Below are 20,406 nucleotides of genomic sequence, written 5' to 3' on the forward strand. Positions count from 1 at the left end.
CACAGGGACAGATGGGGAAATAGTGTAAAAAAAAAAAAAAAACAGCAATAGACTGAATGCAAAAACATTGGATAAACTTATTTTTCTGAATAAAAATTTATAATAGATTCTGAGTCAATTACATTTAAATGGGTAATATTACATTCACAATACTTTTATTTTAATTTTCACTTAATGTCATTCACAATATATTTTAAAGATGTCTATAAAATTTGAAATATAAAAGATATAAAATGATTCCATGGAAAGTACAATACCTTAGAGTGTATACAAGTATGACTAGGTATTTGAATCATTGTCTGTTGTGAGTCTCAAGAAAGTTGCCAGCAGTGATATTTAAGGTCCAGCAGGTGTCAGTATGAAGAAAAACAGCAACGCTGTGTCGACACAGTATCAATACAGTTTGGGGAATGTGCTGAAACGGTTCACAAGGCCTCAGCTACCCATCACTACTAAACAGCAAACATGAAGGAAGGTGAGCAGATGCATAAGAAGGTGGATGGCAGGGAAAACACAGAGAATGCACAGGAGACTTACAGACAGAACAGCAACTAGTACATGAATAGACACGAGTTGAATACACACAGAAGAACACAGGGAGATTACACACAGGTGGGCAACACAGCTGGAAGTAATTGACAAGAGGAGACAATGGAAGCAAAACTGAATTCACTCACATGAGACACAGACCTTCACAATAAAACAGGAAACAAGAAACAATTCACAAGGCCTTAAGCAGCTGCGCGCCCTCCCGATCACTTTCTAGCACAACACCTGGAGCTAAGGGGGCAAAACAATCTCATGAGTGCTGCTGTTTGACTGAGGAAGAATAAAGTAGTCGTGGTAAGCCAATCACATGACCACTTCAAGACAAAGACAAGGTGATATATACCAAAACATAACTGTAAATTCAGACACGTGAGGTTGTGCTAGACTTGTAGTCAAGACCCTTGGTCTCGGATTAGGCACGTCCGTCGCGTCTCTCACCCTCTCTGTTTTTCACATAATGATATTATCCTATATCCTCGCATGTGATTGGCCACAATATGGAGGGATTGGAGCATAACTGAGCCACTGTGTGAGAGCTGAGCAGCGAAAGGAAATCAAGTGAGGGTAGAAATGACTGAAAGATTATAAGGCTCTGTTTTGAGTTTTGTTCAAAAAAGAATGACTTCATATAGGAAAAAATAAATATCACCTTAAACTAGTTTTTAATTGGGCTGTATCAAGACACAGTGACTAAACCCCAATTCAACCAAACCCAGAATTGATCCGGAATTAAAACAGGACTACAACAGTTCAAAATCAGGACTACTGAGGACTTAACCAAAAGAGAACCAGAATCAAAACTAGATGATAGTAGCACTAAAAATCATCATAGACCTGCACTACACTTATTTTTTAATTCTACCAAAGTACACTATTTAGATTCAGAAAAGTTTATATAATTATTTAGCCTTTAGAAGCCTGCATAACTTAATAAATATAGAATTTGAAAAATAACAAATGGTATCTAAAAAGTTACACTAGGTACTAGATACATGTTCTGATGAGTTTTAGCAAACAACCATTTGACTAACATGTGTGTCTCACCTGCTCTTGTTCCATCTCTGTTCTGTCCTCATTCTCCTCTCTCTCCCTCTTTGTGCTGACAATCAAGCCAAACACCAACATCATCAAATATACAGTGGAAACCAGATATTTACATACTCTTCAGATAAAAACACAAACACTTTTTTAATTGTAACATCAAATCAGACAAAATGTTTATTTTTTTAGATTGATAAATATAAAAAACATATTTGTTAACTTTTGTATTTTGTATTCAAAACTGGGCCACACTTATGGAGCTCCACAATTCTTCTCCAGGTGTTTTGGTTGATATCTCTCGATTTGTCCCATGTCACAGAAACAGGCTCTGTGTTTTGCCTTATATGCGTCCACAGGTGTGCCACCAATTTACTCATATGGACTCTACTAACCTATCAGAAGCTTCTTCAGCTCAGAATGGAATCGTCTGGAGTTTTCTTATTAATTAACAATAAACTTAGTGTATATGTATTCCTAAATTTGATGTAAGTGATTAAAATAGACAGCTCCCTCTTTTTATTCTGACATTTAACTAATTCAAAAGATATTTCAACATTTATTTATCCAGAACAAAGCAAGTTTACTCTAAATTGATGCTTAACAGTAAAAAAAAAAAAAGTTTTTATGTTTTCTCCCTAAAGTGTATATAGACAACTGGTTTCAACTGTGAATATACTGCTGTGTATTGAAATTCCTCTTGTTTTGCATAGATATACTGAACAACATACAAAGCATAATAAATAAAATAATATGTACCTGAGTTGTTTCTTTGAAAGAAGCTCCTTATGTCCATTGTTGTGCACATCAGTACACAAATGAAACCGATTTAGAGAGTTTGTTTAGCCGTGGAGGATAAAAACTGTAAATATGAAGTGTAAGCTAAGACTCTAAAAAAATCAGCTTTGTCGTTGGGCTTTTTATTTATCCATTTGTTGATTCACTCAAAGAGCAAGTAACGCAACCAAGTGATCAGTTTGATATCAATCTTTTGTGATACACCGTCATATTTACATTATTTGTACAGTACAAATGATTTGCTTTGGTACCTGGTCAAACTTAAGCTCTCCTCTGTCGGCAGCAAACTGGCAGGCAGCAGCTTCTCCCCCCTCACTCACATGGGTGCTGTGCTCATTCGCCTAGTGCCTGAGCTCGGATCATACCAAAATTAGGGGGAATTTACGACGGTGTGCTCTGTGCTTTGTGTGTTGTTTTTGTTTTATACAGTTGTCAGTCAGGCATCTAACTAACAAATTACACTCCAAAAGACTCCATGCTTCTGAAAAAATGACCCGGGCTTAATCCCAGTAAGCCACCCCCCCCGCTCCGCTGACTCCAAATCGAACAGTTATGTCTATAACTTCTGTTGTACCTCGTTCCTCTCCTTCAGGGAACAGAAGTTATAGACATAACTATTCATTCCCTTTCAGTCGATTCACTCGGTACAACACATAAGTATGGGACATATATACACGCCCCACAGAGCAGCCACCGAACCGGAATCGGACCACCACATCCTTAGTTAGTGGTAGACCCAGCAGAAAGGACAGCATGAGCCACCGAAGGGGCTGTAGCATCCAACCGATAAAACCACACAAAAGTGTGCGTTGATGCCCAACTAGCTGCCGCACAAATATCAGCTACAGGCACCTCTTTAAAAAGATCCCATGAGGTTGCCATCCCCCTGGTGGAATGAGCTCTCACCCCGTGGGGCAAAGCAAGACCACCGGTGCTGTATGCCAGTGAGATAGCTTCTATAATCCAGTGGGACAGCCTCCGTTTGGACAGAGCTCTACCTCTATTTGGATCAGCGAAGCAGACAAACAGCTGGTCACATAAACGCACATTCTGAGTGCGCTCAATGTAGGTGCGTAGCACACGCACTGGACAAAGAGAATGCATCCTCCTCTGCTGCTCAGATGCAAAAGGAGGGGAGCAAAAGCTCAGCAACTCAAACTCCATTGAGCTAGAAGATGCAGGCATGATCTTGGGAAAATAGGCAGCATTTAGACGCAATACGACCTTGTGTCCATCAGAAGAGAACTGTGTGCAGGAGGGATGCACAGAGAGCGCATTAAGGTCACCCACTCACTTTGCCGAAGCCAAAGCGAGAAGTAATGCAGTCTTATATGAAAGAAATTTAATATCCACAGACTCAATGGGTTCAAACGAGGGGCTACAAAGGGCCTCCAGCACCAAATACAAGTCCCAAGCAGGGACACTGGACTTAAGCACGGGCCTCAGCTGGCGAACTCCTTTCAGAAAACGTATGGCTTGGGGATGTGCACCTAGTGTGTCACCCCGTCAAAGCCAATATGACAAGCAGATATAGCTGCTAAATAAACCTTAATTGTTGAAAATGAAAGGCCCTTATCCAGCAGCTCCTGCAAGAATTTCAAAACATCCACAATGGAGCACTGAAATGGGAGAATGTGGCGGTCCTGGCACCATTGCTCGAAGGCTCGCCATTTGTAAGCGTACAAGCCTCTAGTAGATGAGGCCCTAGCGCTCTGAATTGTCGCTATCACACTAGGTAGCAAACCCTTAGCAATCAAGTTTAACCTCTCAGCAGGTAAGCATGAAGGCGCCACAGATCTGGGAGCGGATGAAACACTTCTCCTCCCGCCTGAGAGAGGAGATCCCTGCAGAGAGGAAGCTGCCAAGGACTCGCCGCTAGCAGGCTGATTATCTCTGCATACCACGACCTTGTGGGCCACCAAGGGGCCACTAGAATCAGAGAGCGTGGGAATGCCGACACACTCTCTCTAGAACTGGAGATATCATTTCCACTGGGGGAAATGCATACAGGAGCACGTCTGGCCATTGGTGCGCTAGCGCGTCCATGCCCAAGGGTGCATCGTGGTCGATTATGGAGAAGAACAGGGGGCAGTGAGTATTTACCCTGGAAGCAAAAAGATCTATTTGCGCCTTGCCAAATAGGTCCCAAATCTGAGCCACTATTAAAGGGTGTAACCTCCATTCTCTCACCAGAGGACCCCCCCTGGAGAGAAGGTCCGGCCCCAGGTTCAGGTGGCCCGGGACATGGGGGGCTCTTAGAGACAGAAAATGAACACTGCACCATAACAGCAGAGAGCGAGACAGGAGCAGCCTGGGCTCCCTCCAAGGACTGAGAGCTAGCATGCAAGATGCAGTTACCGGCAGCCTCCTCCGGAGGTGACCGCGATGCACACAAATGGTGAGAGAGAGTCCAGCGTTGAAACGCTCTCATTTTTAACAGTCCAAGTGGCACTACGGCAATCATAGATGCCATCATCCCCAACAAGCTTAATATCGTCTGGAAACGCAGTCTGCGTCCCAACTGAAACTGAGTGAGGCAGCGATGAGGCAGCCACTCTGTGCTCCGACAAACGTGGAAAGTGAGCATATTTCCAAACCAAGAAAAGTAATCTGCTGACTTGGGATTAGCGAGCTCTTTTGAAAATTCACAGAGAACCCCAGTGTCTGAATGTGTGACAGAACCAGCGACAGCTGTGTCTCCACTTGCTCTCTGGAGCAAGCTACGAGAGCCCAGTCGTCTAGGTAGGCTAAGATGCGGATTCCTCTCTCTCTGAGGGGCGCTAGCGCTGCCTCGGCACATTTCGTAAAGGTGCGAGGAGCGAGCGACAGCCCGAATGGCAGCACTAGGTATTCGTAGGCTACGCCCTCAAATGCAAACCTCAGAAACTGCCTGTGTTTCGGGTGTATAACCACATGAAAATAAGCATCTGTTAGATCGATTGTTGCAAACCAATCTCCCGGGCCGACCGCATTCAAGAGCTGTCTGAGTGTTAGCATCTTGAACCTGTACGTTCATAGATACGTGTTCAAGACTCGCAGGTCGAGGATGAGACGAAGCCCTCCCCCTTTTTTCGGAACAACAAAATAACAGCTGTACCAACCTTTGTCTGTCTCTGAAGCGGGGACCACTCGTATTGCTTTTTTCTGCAATAGCGCCTTTATTTCCTCTCTGAGTATCATGGGCGCCTCGGTGTTGACAGTCGTGTTTACGACTCTTTGGAAACGAGGCGGCTTGACCCGGAACTGCAACCGGTAACCCATGGCAACAGTTCGCACCCCCCTCTCCCCCACGGAGAGGGGGTGCAACCACGCCACTGAGGGAAGTGAGCAGCCAGCCGGCTGACCTGCAGCACCGTCGACGGGGCGTTGTCGCATCACCTGCCTGACCTCGCTCATTCTGCCTGCAGGCTGAGCATTTGATTGTTTGAGAATAAACAACACTCTTTATTGATTGTAACATGGAAACATGTACATTTATACATTTTGTTGGAGGCACCTTTTCTGGGGAAAAACAATGAAAAACAGCGGGAACACTTGATGTGGTCACCTGAACATTTAACACACCTGAACAGGGAGTTACCTGAGGCATTTTGTGTGCAGGGGTTTTGTGCTTGGGAGACAGTGTTAGGAAAGTGCAGCGCCTTCTGGGGCTGACAACCTGAACAGAACTTAAGCGGCACCTCTTGTGGGGCAACAGAGGGGTAAAAACAGTGTCTCCCTGCTGCTGGACCCCCTCTACACTCGAAACCACAGCTAAGAGGGCTGAGGCTTCTTCCTCCTGGGTGTCGGGTCCCGCCGGGGGCCGGAGGGTGGGCCTTTGCTCCAGGCCGACTGGCGTGGAACTCGGGTCGGAGGATGTGCTCTCGCTGGCGGCACACCCACTTCAGCAGTGGGCGCCGGTCTCTTGCCAGTCAGCAGAGGAGCGGCGGGCCTGTGAGAGCTAGCTGCGGGCTCGGGCTTGGGCTGACGTCTGGGGATGATGTCGCGCAGAGCTTCCGTCTGCTTCTTCCTCAGATCGAATCTAGCCTGAATGGTTTCAAGTGAATGTCCAAATAACCCAGTCGCAGACACTGGTGCGTCCAGATATACAGCTCTGTCCCTATCCGGGACGTCAGAGAGGGTCAGCCACAGGTGCCTCTGCGCCACTACTGTCGAAGCCATCCCTCTGCCCAGGGAGAGCGCTGCACAGCGAGACGCACGGAGGATGTAATCTGTGGCGACTCTGACCTCGTTAAGAAGAGGTGCCAGCGGGCTGTCATCAGGAACCAGCGATCCGAGCTCCACCAGGCACGATGCCTGGTATGTCTGGAGCATGGTGACGGAGCTCATGGCGCAAGCAGTGCCGGCCTGAGCCCGATAAATCCTCTCCAGCTGCGAAGCAGAGAATCTGCTTGGACGGCAGAGTTGCGGGGCCGCCGACACCATGGTTATGGGACGGGGCCAGATAAGCAGCCAGAGACGGCTCCATAGGGGGTGGGTTAGCTAAGCCAGCCCCCTTGGCACCGTCCAACTCCATGTACTGTCCATAGCCGGGCACAGTGACGCGGGTAGACAGAGGTTTGTCCCATGATGCTGTTAGCTCGCAGAGAAAGTCTGGGAACATGGGAAGGCAGTTTTTGGCCGTTGCGGGCTCCGGTGGGAGGAAAAACCCCGCGAACCACGACGGCTTCTGAGCTGTTGGAGGAGAGGGCCAGTCCACCTGCAGCTTCTCAGCAGCACAACGAAACAGGGAGAAAAGAGAGGTGTCACCGTGGCCGACCGGCGCAGCAGCGGCGGTACATTGGGCTGACAATGAGCTCTCCTGCTCATCCTCCGACAAATCATGGATGTCCAGGCCGATGTCCAGCATGTCATCATTGTCCTGGGGAGCGCTGGCGGGTTTCAACCCAGGCTGAAGCCCGTCAGCGCTCCTGCATGGTTCCGGCTCGTCATTGGCTAACCCATCAACATATTCCATGTGGTCAGCCCAGCTAATTGCGGGGACATCGACCGGAAAATCCTCGTCTTTGGACTCGGACGAAGCCGGGGCTCCAGACTGGGAAGGAGAGGGTCATGCTGTGCGACAGCCGAGCGTCCCAGCACTTTTTCCACAAACGTCACCCGTCTTTCCAGGGTCAAGCGCCGGAGCTGGCGACAAAACGCACAGGCTTCAGGCTCCGTCAATGCTCTCCTAGCGTGGACGATCCCCAGGCAGACAGGGCAGGCATCGTGCTGGTCGCTGTCGTGCAAAGAAACCGCATCCCTGAGGACAGGGGCGAACAGAAGATTTCTGCTTTGCTCGCTTCGGTTTGGAGTACATTCCAAAATGCAAAGCAAAACACTGCACGGGAAAACTTGAAGTTAGCGCTCCGTGGGCAGCCTACACACCAATTCTGCGGTGGAGGCTAACACCAACAGGGGCAGTTAAGCTAAGTTCAAGTCGGCAGACAATGGAGCTAACTAGCAGCAGCTAGCTAGCCCAATTCAGCAGAGGTGTTCTCAGCGAGGTGAAGAGCGTAAGAACTGAGGGATGACTGTGATGACAGCGGCTATATGTGCAGGCGGGGCCGTGTGCGTGTCATCACACGTCATCTGCCTTAAAGGCGTGATTAAAGGTTTCTTCAGCCAGGACACGCGAGGGCGTGATATCCCATACTTATGTGTTGTACCGAGTGAATCGACTGAAAGGGAACTCCCAAACATTAGTGGTGTGCGATACTGCATATTTTGGTATCAATCCGATACCAAGTAAATTCGGGCCAGTATCGCTGATACCAATACTGATACGATACTTTTCAATAAATAAGGTGGATGTCTCATTGAATTGCTAAATCGCAATTAATTTTCATGACCTTAAGTGTTTGTGTGATGTTTCCTTTGGTATAATTAATTAGTTAAAACCCAGGACATAATTAGGAGAAATTATTTATTTATAATTAAATAAAAAATGTTTTATTATTGTTGCGGCTCGTGGTCTGCGATGCCGCTGCAGATGAGATGGACTCACCTTCACGGCATCTACAATGATGCCTCGCCGGCTTAAAACCTGTGCGCTGCTTGTGCTGTTGTTGTTTTTGGTGTTGATGTGTACAGCTGGCAGCAGGAGGGTTGCAGCCGTTGAATGTAGGCTACTGTTACAGCAACCGTGTGATCACGAGCCGGAGGCTGGCGCGCCTGCCAAGCTGGAGACGGAGGTCGAGGTGTGCGGGGGTGCATGCTGTCCACTTCGGCACGCAGGCTGCACAGTCCTGCGTGCCGGCCATCTGTCCAGCTGCCTGTGAACCCCAGCTCACTTCCACGCCTACTGCGCCGCTGCTGCTTGCCATATGGGTGGCCATTAGGCCAGCTCCGGGGCTTCCGCTGGAGGCGCGGGCGACCGCCAGAGTGGACACTTCCCCGTCGCTGGGCTGGGGCATGGGGCGCCGATGGTCTGGGCCGATTCCCTCGCCTGCTCGCGAGGTGAGGTGAAGCGGGCGAGGGGGGTATGTGGCAGGGTGTGTTCTGCGATGCCGCTGCAGGGTTGGTGGTGGTGATGTGTACGGCTGCCAGCGGGAGAGCTGAAGTCGTTGAATGTACTGTTAAAGCAACCGTGTGATTATTGTAAGAATAAATGATGCTGCGAAGCATGAAAATGCCATCGAGTCTGCCCTGGTGGCGATCTTTTTTTTTTATTTTTTTTTTTAATCTTAAGTGCACGCAAACCAGTAAACAAATTAAAACAAATACTGTTGATAAACTATAATACAAAAATTACAATTAAAATTCTCAACAACAAAAAAATATATATAAAATATATATAATTAATATGTAAACAACTTAACAACCCCCACCAGCCCACCACTACTTGCTACCATCCTTGCACCTCTCGTGGGAAACACCGCACACCACATCAAGAACTCCACCGACTTCACCGACAAGGTCCAGAAATTTACCTTGGATCCAGATGAAACCATGGTGTCCTTTGATGTAGTCTCTCTCTTCACTTGCATACCCACCAAGCAGTGGTGTGTGCGTGTCTAGAAAATTTTTTTGTTGGGGGGGCCAGGTAAGGGCACAGATTTGGAGAAGGGTGGCAGATGTAATTGGCAGATAATGTTAAAAAAAATTCTACAAACTGTTAACCATAATTCAGTAACCCTGTAAACCTAATAACCGAATGCGCTTTTAACTCTTATTAGAATGAGATTTTAACCACTAAGAACAACACTGGCTGATGATGACATACAGTCAGCTGGCATGGTGACACTGCTGGACTGGGACAAAAAAATCGGGCATTTTGACTAGAGACCGGCCCACCAGGTATTAAAGCCAAAAAGCCTTTGAATGAAAACAAATGCTGTTGTGACAGTGATGTACACTGTCTTGTTGGTATATGTATGATTTCTATACATTTTACGTCAGATAAAAACTTTGTTCACAAGATTCAGATAATTATTTAATAAAAGCTAGATATTTTAAATGAGAATAAGAAAGAAAAGTATTTTTTGTGCCCCCAACTCGTTAATGAGGAACAAATCCTCATTTCATCCTATGATAACAGCATTTTCACCATTTCAGCCAGTGTGAGTGGAGAACAGCCAAGTCTCCTCCCCTGAGAAACCTCCACATGTACCACCGAAAACAGTTAAATTAGTTTGAATCTGAAATCAGGGCTCAAACTTCTTGTTCTGAGACCATTTCTTTATTTTTCACACCAAACTGTTTAATAAGACAAACTTTACACAGAGTTCATCAAATATAACTAACGCTTTAACATTTTCAGGATTTCATAATGCAAACTTCAAATTAACAAGAAAACAGCTGCAGAACATGTGGATCAAAATTAATTCATTAAAACAACATGTGGACTTCAACGATACAGTAAATACACTAAAGTGAAAGGAGGAGCCAAAAATAGATGTTTAATAGAATTTGAATTAACAAAAGGGTCCTTATGTGTGCTGCCGTTTTTAACATTTAACATTTCTTTGAAATGAATACATTTTAACAAAAAGAAGTTAATTTTGGAAAAACTAAGAAAGTTCAAATGAAAGAAATTGATATATATATCCATATCAGTAATTTTGATCGCCCTGCATGTAGTGACAGTGACAGAGAAGCTGCATGTATAGATGTACATATCTATACATGCAGCTTCCTAAATGTAACATTCAGGATTATTCACTGCAGGTCCAGAAATCAGAGCTACCTCATCAGATCCAAATGTGACATCAGCTGACACTCTTTACAGGAGATTCCATCTGAACTCTGTGGAGCCTGATCTCAAGGTTTTTAAGTCCAACCCTGAAGCCAGAAGAGGATCTTTCTCTCTCTTCAGATTCATTGTGATCCAGTGATTTCAGTCCAGGGGTCCGTTCTTCGTACCTCGCTTTAAGGATGGGTATTGATAAGATTTTCACGATTCCGATTCCATTTTCGATTCTGTTTAACAATTTGATTCTTTATCGATTCTCTTATTGATTCTATTTTTTAAAAAGGAGAACACTAAGCTAGCTTAGAACTTTGTTTTATATCTTCTCTTTGAACAAGATAGAAATTTAGGAGTAACATGGCCTTACAAACCCAGCAGTGAGATCTTAACCCTTTAAAGCCGGTCGGAGCGGACACGCTCCATTTTGCGTAACTATTTTAAAATCCCGGTAGCACTGCAATCACGTAAGCTAGCACAATAATTTTTTTTGCATATGAAACCGGAGGAGTTGTACTTACATCTTATGCCATCAGCTTGTCCTAGGTCACAGTTTCCTTCCACATATAGCTTTGCAAAAATTGCATAAAAAGCGCTTGCAGCAACAAAAACATAATATTCCAGAAACACGCTTTGCCGATCCGATCAGCCGTTTGTAACACTTCCTACGTCCATCAGCGTGAACTGTCGCATGTCCGCCATGACATGGCCGAAACCGGAAGTGACGTCATTTTGCGGAAATGTAGTTTTTTACCATGAGCCTATACTGGTGTTTTTAAAAGTTATGTTTGACTTTATGACTTTCTGTGTTGTTTCTGGGATGCTTAGGACTCATATTGCACTGCTGGAAATAGTTTATTTTGATGCATATGCTGTTATTTTGCAAATTTGCATTGTAATATTTATTTTCGTTTTTCCTGCAGTATATGAAAATTGGTGTATTTCAAAAATAAAACTATGAAGACACTCAAAATAAGTTTTCTGTGGTGGGAAACTAGTTTGTGCAACTTTTTTGTATTTACAGTTTTGAGGGATAAGCCTCTTAAATTTCTCTAACTAGAAATATATGTTAAAAAATCAAAAACGATTTTCAATTTTTTTGTAGTTTATTGCACTTTTTTTGCAATTTATGTAATTACTATGCACTTAATGCATACATATTATTAAAATTTGGGCTATAATGGTTGTATTTATGTATAGCAACTTGAAATGCTCCCAAAAATGGCTCCACAGCATGTAAAAATATAATATAAGCTCTGGCGGACTTGGTTCTATGGTAGGTCTTAAAGGGTTAAGAGATCCAGCCTACGGCTCTTCAATGGGGTGTCACAGGGTCCCAGGAAAAAAAAAATTGTAAATGTAGAATAATAAAAAAAATATTCTTCTGTAGCAATAACAAAGTATAACATAAATTATTCTGTAGCAATTACACAAGAATATCCAGTAATGTCCCTGCCTACAATTAAACACATTCACTTACCGAAAATCGGGGGCATCTGCTGTGCAAGGTGCAAGCCTTTTACCACAAACTTAGTCACTGCTCGGTGACATTCGTCTATCCTGGCCTGAAAGGAGATGCTACCGGTAGACTTCAGCGAGAACTGCCAGCATCTGAGCCAGACTCTGTCTGTCTCTCTCATCATGGTCACCTAAATTTTTCGGCAGCAGAGCAAGAACTCCTGATTGAGGGATTTCAGGAGTTTCAGAGTTTCCGGCTTCCTGAAACAGGGCCCAGGGCCCTATTTCAGGAAGCCGGTTTAGTGCAAACTCTGAGTAAGTATACCCTGAGTTAACGAAAACTCTGGGTTTTCGGTTTCACAAAGCGAGTTTAGATTAATCCTGAGTGAGTTACTATGACGACACACTCCGTGAAGCTAACCTGCCCCCTAGCAGGTTTACTTCAACTAACCCTGACTTTCTCCGCCTCTTTGTCGGAAACCTGACTGTAGGAAGTGTCAGACATGGCGTGCCCCTTCCTTGAAGAGCCAGTAGATGTTGAAGCCCAAATTCTCCGCAGAGCTCTCCGCCGGGAGAGAGTGATTAGAGCGCGTTTGGACATTTTATCATTTCCTGATGATTTTCTGTGTGAACGTTACCATTGTTCAGCACAATCTATAATTTATTTGGATAGCATCCTCAGGCCTAATATTGCTTATGTGACACATCGCGGACATTCTCTCAGTTCTGTACATATTATTTGTATTGCACTTCGGTTTTTTGCAAACGGGAGCTTTCTGTATAATATTGATGACGCTGAGCACGTTTCCAAGGCTACCGTCTGTCGGGCAATCAGGAATGTTACAGTTGAACTGAAACGTCTCCTGTACTCGTCTGTGGTGTTCCCTGGTCATAGACCCACAAGATTTATCAAAGAGGGATTCCACAAAATTGCAGGTATCAGGATGAACAAAACTTAATTCATGATGTGGTGATACTTGAACTACTACTTAAATTTTACATTTATTTTCACGGTTCCCAGGCGTGATTGGCTGTAGAGATGGCACTCACATTCCAATCATTGCTCCTTCAGTAAATGAAGGAGACTATGTGAACAGGAAGTCTTTCCACAGCATTAATGTACAGGTACATAGTTCCCTGTAGCATTTCACACTAACAAATTATTTCATTATAGTAATGGATGCTAATTTGTGTTCTCTGCACTGTGAAGATCATATGTGATGCTGCTAACATTATCACAAATGTGGAAACCAAATGGCCAGGCTCTGTGAGTGGTGGTGGTGGAGGACCCCCACCTGTTTTTCGGGCCTCCGCTTTTTTTCTAGTGGCCATAACGTGTCACATTTGAGCATACAGAGTAAGCAAATATTTACTTGTAATGTGCTCAGATAATTTCAATAAGCGCTTACAGAAAGAAAATTAATGTAGCCTCTAACTGCAATTGATTTACATAGGACAAACAGATCAAGCACTATGGCTCATAATACAATTTCACCTTACCTGTTTGGACTATATTTTTATATTTCATTTTTACTTGCTGCCAGGAACGTTTGGCCTGTTGGGTTGCACCTGCGCTCACATCACATCACGAAATAAAATGTATAAAATAAAAAATGAAATATAATAAATAACGTGTTAAATGGGTGGAAATCCCTAGATCAATGTTTAAATTAACACTCACGCATTGACTGTCGGCTATGTTTTGCCATGCATGCTCCCTTTCTTTTGCAGCTGAGGCTGTGTTACTTTTTTTCTGCAAAATTTGCATGTTATCAGCATATGCTGCCATCAGAATTTCAGCCTCAAGCGCTGTAAAATACATTGACCGTGCCTTCTTTCCCTCCGTCTCCATGGTGACTCGCTTTAATCTGTGCTCCACTAATCAGGGCTTTATGTATCCTCGTGCGCGCGCTTAACTTGGGGTTAAAGCAACTCCGCGTTGATTGAACTACTTGTTATCAGCCTTTCTGAAACAGAATATTCCGAGTTGGACAGTTACTCAACCAGGGTTACTCAACCCTGAGTATCGTTTTTCACTCTGAGTTTTCTAAACCGGCTTCCTGAAATAGGGCCCAGTGTGTCTACGTTGACGTGGTTTAAGGTCCCGTTGATGATTGGAGGTTTTTCCACAAAGGTCACAGAGAAACGTTTTCCCCCACAGTGACGACAGGGTTGAGAACTGGATCCATCTGTGTTGCTCTGCTTCTAAACAGTGACAGCGTAAGTGATCTCTGCCAATGTCCAACTACGTTTTACTGTTTACATTAAAACACTCAGCTTACCGAGCTAAAATGACTCTTCATTTTTCCAAACTGTTCATTCAGTATAACTCCGTAAGTTTACTGATCAGACTTGCTCCAAACAATCAGGTTAAAATTACAAGATAAAAAAAATCAATACATCCTCACAGTAACTGCACTTGTAGAGTTAATTTCTGGTGTGGATCTGTTGGTGTTTTTTTTCAGGTGATGTGGAACTTTAAAAGTCTTCTCACACAGTTCACTTTTGTAAGGTCTCTCCTCAGAGTGGCTAAACATGTGTCGTTGTAACTGTGCATCTGTTGTAAACAGTTTCCCACACTGATCACAGCAGGAAACATAATTTCCAGTGTAAATCCGTAGGTGAATATTTCGGTACTGTTTGTCACTGAACCTTTTTCCACAAAATCGCAGCTGTACACCTTAATTCCAGAGTGGGTAACTAGATGCTTCTGTAAGTTTCGACTATGAGCAAAAGCTTTACCACACAAGCCACAGTAGTGTGCTTAAACTACACTGTGGATGAGTTGGTGTTTTTTTAAGCCTCCTGCCCGGGTAAAAGACTTTCCACACAATTCACAGCTGTACGCTTTAAATCCACTGTGGGTGAGTTGGTGTTTTTTTAAGCCTCCAGCCAGGGTAAAAGACTTTCCACACAACTCACAGCTGTACGCTTTAACTCCACTGTGGATGAGTTGGGTGTCTTTTTAAGTCTCCTGCCCGGGTAAAAGACTTTCCACACAATTCACAGCTATACGCTTTAAATCCACTGTGGGTGAGTTGGTGTTTTTTTAAGCCTCCAGCCAGGGTAAAAGACTTTCCACACAATTCACAGCTGTACGCTTTAACTCCACTGTGGATGAGTTGGTGTCTTTTTAAGTCTCCTGCCCGGGCAAAAGACTTTCCACACAAGTCACAGCTGTATGCTTTAACTCCACTGTGGATGAGTTGGTGTGTTTTTAAGGCTCCAGCCAGGGTAAAAGACTTTCCACACAACTCACAGCTGTAAGATTTAACTCCACTGTGGATGAGTTGGTGTTTCTTTAAATCTTCAGCCAGGGTAAAAGACTTTCCACACAACTCACAGCTGTACGCTTTAACTCCACTGTGGATGAGTTGGTGTTTCTTTAAGTCTCCTGCCCGGGCAAAAGACTTTCCACACAAGTCACAGCTGTATGCTTTAACTCCACTGTGGATGAGTTGGTGTTTCTTTAAGGCTCCAGCCAGGGTAAAAGACTTTCCACACAAGTCACAGCTGTAAGGTTTAACTCCACTGTGCATGAGTTGGTGTCTTTTTAAGCCTCCAGCCAGGGTAAAAGACTTTCCACACAAATCACAGCTGTACGTTTTCTCTCCCTTTCTTCTGTGAGGTTTGTCAGCCTCCTGAGAGTGCTGACTTCTTGCTCCATGTTGGTCCTGCAGTGACAGAGGCAGTGAGTGAAATGCAGTCGTGGAACAAACTGAAACTCCCTCCGTCAGTGGAATGAAACATGTCAACAAACACATTGCTGGTGTGTTACCACCACCTTCTGGTGATAGTATCACATTACAATGATGTGACACAAAGAGAGGTACAGTGGGGCAAAAAAGTATTTAGTCAGCCACCGATTGTGCAAGTTCCCCCACCTAAAATGATGACAGAGGTCAGTAATTTGCACCAGAGGTACACTTCAACTGTGACAGACAGAATGTGAAGAAAAAAAATCCATGAATCCACATGGTAGGATTTGTAAAGAATTTATTCGTAAATCAGGGTGGAAAATAAGTATTTGGTCAATAACAAAAATACAACTCAATACTTTGTAACATAACCTTTGTTGGCAATAACAGAGGTCAAACGTTTACTATAGGTCTTTACCAGGTTTGCACACACAGTAGCTGGTATTTTGGCCCATTCCTCCATGCAGATCTTCTCGAGAGCAGTGATGTTTTGGGGCTGTCGCCGAGCAACACGGACTTTCAACTCCCGCCACAGATTTTCTATGGGGTTGAGGTCTGGAGACTGGCTAGGCCACTCCAGGACTTTCAAATGCTTCTTACGGAGCCACTCCTTTGTTGCCCGGGCGGTGTGTTTTGGATCATTGTCATGTTGGAAGACCCAGCCTCGTTTCATCTTCAAAGTTCTCACTGATGGAAGGAGGTTTTGGCTCAAAATCTCACGATACATGGCCCCATTCATTCTGTCCTTAACACGGATCAGTCGTCCTGTCCCCTTGGCAGAAAAACAGCCCCATAGCATGATGTTTCCACCCCCATGCTTCACAGTAGGTATGGTGTTCTTGGGATGCAACTCAGTATTCTTCTTCCTCCAAACACGACGAGTTGAGTTTATACCAAAAAGTTCTACTTTGGTTTCATCTGACCACATGACATTCTCCCAATCCTCTGCTGTATCATCCATGTGCTCTCTGGCAAACTTCAGACGGGCCTGGACATGCACTGGCTTCAGCAGCGGAACACGTCTGGCACTGCGGGATTTGATTCCCTGCCGTTGTAGTGTGTTACTGATGGTGACCTTTGTTACTTTGGTCCCAGCTCTCTGCAGGTCATTCACCAGGTCCCCCCGTGTGGTTCTGGGATCTTTGCTCACCGTTCTCATGATCATTTTGACCCCACGGGATGAGATCTTGCGTGGAGCCCCAGATCGAGGGAGATTATCAGTGGTCTTGTATGTTTTTCATTTTCTGATGATTGCTCCCACAGTTGATTTTTTCACACCAAGCTGCTTGCCTATTGTAGATTCACTCTTCCCAGTCTGGTGCAGGTCTACAATACTTTTCCTGGTGTCCTTCGAAAGCTCTTTGGTCTTGGCCATGGTAGAGTTTGGAGTCTGACTGTTTGAGGCTGTGGACAGGTGTCTTTTATACAGATGATGAGTTCAAACAGGTGCCATTCATACAGGTAACGAGTGGGGGACAGAAAAGCTCCTTACAGAAGATGTTACAGGTCTGTGAGAGCCAGAGATTTTCCTTGTTTGAGGTGACCAAATACTTATTTTCCACCCTGATTTACGAATAAATTCTTTACAAATCCTACCATGTGAATTCATGGATTTTTTTTTCACATTCTGTCTCTCACAGTTGAAGTGTACCTCTGGTGCAAATTACTGACCTCTGTCATCATTTTAAGTGGGGGAACTTGCACAATCGGTGGCTGACTAAATACTTTTTTGCCCCACTGTATAATTAAAATGACATTAGGAAATATTGATCAGCGGAGAAAATCTTTTATTTCACAAAATTTTTTTGAGTTCAACTGATGATATTGTTGTTTCAATGTGTGTAGATAAAATATGATCTCTGTATTTTCTTGTGACTTCTGTGGTTTCTGATTTTGAATGTAGATTCTGTATATATGGATGAGCCCAGGATAGAAAAGATAAAGCTGCTGTTAACGGGTTTTTAAAAACCAACCAGCTGAACACACAGTTTCAATAAGTGTTGTGTTGTCTGTGATGTTTTTCTCACCTTTTGTGTTGAAGACATTTTTTCCTCTGTAGTGGCTGAGCTGAGTCCAAATGGCTGAAATTGTTCCTCTGCTGCTCCAACAGACTCTTCTGCTCCTGTTACTCCTGTTGTAAAAAAAAAAAAAAGTATCAATCGATATCGATATTGAACCGTTTGATACAGTGCTTTCAGTTCGGTACGCATATGTATCAAACAATACAAAATTTTTATTTATTTTATCAACTTTTCTTCTGATGATGCTGTCTGTGTTGAGAGCTCAGTGGATCTGCATTCGACTACTCCGCCTAGGCTCCACCGTCGAGCGCAGATCCACTGAGCGCAGCACAAGCTAGCAAGACAGTAGCTAAGCTCGTTGCAACATGGCAAATTGAACCTCCCCCACCCTCATTCAGATCTGGCCTTTGGAACTATTTTGGTCTTCATGTGAAGTATGACCCTTAAGGTAAGCGCGTCATGGACAAAAGTAAAACAGTATGTTGGATGTGCCACGCAATGCTCAATTACATGGGTGGGAACTATTGTGTTAGCGCAGTTAGCCCCGCGGTAGCTCGTTAACGGAGATTTGCCGTGTTGTGGCGTTAACGTCATTTCAGATTAACGCTGACAGCACTAGTGGGAACACAATGAATAGGACTGCACATTTACGCCGACATCATCCTAGTGCAAAGACAAGTGGAAGCAGACTGAAACAACAAGCACACATGCTACAAACTTTACCAGAGTCATTAGCACACGATTCTCCTTATTGGGACCTGATGTGTTTAATATGCTGCTGAGAATATAGCCCAGAAGAAGCGTATAGTATAGCTTTTATTTAGGAAAGAGTTTATTACAGAGAAATGTCTCTCATTTCCAAAGATGAGTGATTCCTCAATTAGATAGATTTATTTTTTATTACTTGGTTGTTTCAGCAACATTAAATTTAAAAACTGTACTTGTTAAAATATATATTTATAATTTTAATAAATGACAAATTACAAAGGCATGAACATTTTTTTCTATTGAAAAAATATCGAACTGAATTGTGAATTTTGTGTATCGTTGCACCCCTAATATATATATATTTTTCTTTTTTTTGAAGCTTTGTAAAAGCCCGAAAGAAGCAGAAATATGTAGTAGGATTAAAGAGCGTAATAACTGACTGAAACGGAAGACGGCAGCACTGCATGTACATGCATGTACAAGCCACTGATAAACATAGAAGAAGAAACAGTGTCCGGCATTGTATCTGGTTTCTGGTACAGATCGGGTAGTGGCAGGGCCACATCCTTCAGAGATTTAAGAAAGAATTTAGAAGCTTTTAACTCAGTGATGCTGCAGTGTTCGTTTGACTTTGGGACCTGAAGGGACGGAGTTTAGGACCCAGATTACTCCCAGATTTACGAGCGCCTTAGTCCAACAAATATGGCAATAACGAGGGCCCGCTTGCTTTTTCTACAAAAAAAAATGTGCTTTGTTGTGTATCTGACGGACAAACACCAAACCAGCTCCACATTACTGAAGTGGAACCATTTTACAAACTAATTCTGGTTCATCCGTTTCACTCAACGATCCGCTTTCTCCCTTCTCATTCTCTGTTGCCGCCATGCTTTTTCGGCCATGTGCGTATGAAAACAAAGGCACTGCGCGTGCGTGTTTTACCCATATTCTATCGCAATAGTCCATTTTCTTATCGTTGCCTAACATTGTACCGGTATTACCGTGAACGGTATAATATGGCCCAGCCCTAGTGACAAGCCTGCATGCTTGCCACTAGGGCAAACTATGGCATGCAGGCTTTCACATTTCACACCATTCGAAGACAAATATAACGTCGCAGAACACTCCAGCTCACTTGTTAGTCTGCTCCAAGCATTTCCACAAAGGTCAGTGTTTTGTAGTAGTTAATACGTCATTTTTCATAACATAATTGTCCACTAAAGGCTGATTGCCCTCCCCCAGGCTTGTACCCGTGGCTTCATGTCCTGGGGGTTGGTTGTTCTCCTCCCCTGCACTCCATCCTTTTGTTCATATTCCAAGATTATTTTGTTATATGTATTCTTACCTCCTAGCAACCGCCATATTATAATATTGCAAGCAATCGCAAACTCTACAGTCTCCCTAACTTCAATATAAAGTAAGCAATCTATTATTCTCACCAGAGAAAAACATAAATTAAAACCACATCAAAGTTAGCTCCGTGCTTACCTTTAGATGAGCCCACAAACAAGAGAACTCCGTGATTAAGCTAGAAGCCTTTCCAAACACAGTTAACAGATCAGGAAACTGAGACACACGTGGTTCGCGCTGATCTCAGCTACAATCCAAGAGACAGCGGTGGGTAGATCGATGCAGATATCGATTGAAAAGTAGGTAGTTGTATATGATCCTGTAGGTTTACTACTTTACTCCCGTTTCACGAAAAAGCAGCTCTCTCTGCTCGAGTCCTCTCCAGCGCACACACTTTACTCCGCCCCCTTTACCTAGCTCTGCAGCGATTTGTTGCTGTGCGTCACGTGACTCAGCTGCACAACGTAATCACGTGGTGTGTTATTTCAAAATTAGCGCGCTTCGGGATTGACGGCAGGCCGCAATGCATTGTGGGTAGTGGTGTGCGATACTGCACGTTTTGGTATCGATCTTCTGCTTTTCTTTTCATTCCAATTAAAATTGTTATACTCTTAGAAATGAT

At 44.0% G+C, this 20,406-nt stretch overlaps 1 long non-coding RNA gene across 1 annotated transcript; it reads right to left on the bottom strand.

Annotated features, from left to right (window-relative positions):
- Positions 1 to 15,543: 15,543 nt before the first annotated feature.
- On the bottom strand, positions 15,544 to 20,175 carry LOC120721708. Its single transcript, XR_005693243.1, has 3 exons — positions 19,923 to 20,175; positions 17,736 to 17,839; positions 15,544 to 15,684 (listed from the first exon to the last, which is right to left on the bottom strand). It is a non-coding gene; the product is annotated as an uncharacterized LOC120721708 (long non-coding RNA).
- Between the last annotated feature and the right edge of the window lie 231 nt (positions 20,176 to 20,406).

The sequence above is a fragment of the Simochromis diagramma genome, unplaced genomic scaffold, assembly GCF_900408965.1.
Source record: "Simochromis diagramma unplaced genomic scaffold, fSimDia1.1 OVJJ01000604.1, whole genome shotgun sequence".
NCBI lineage: Eukaryota > Metazoa > Chordata > Actinopteri > Cichliformes > Cichlidae > Simochromis > Simochromis diagramma.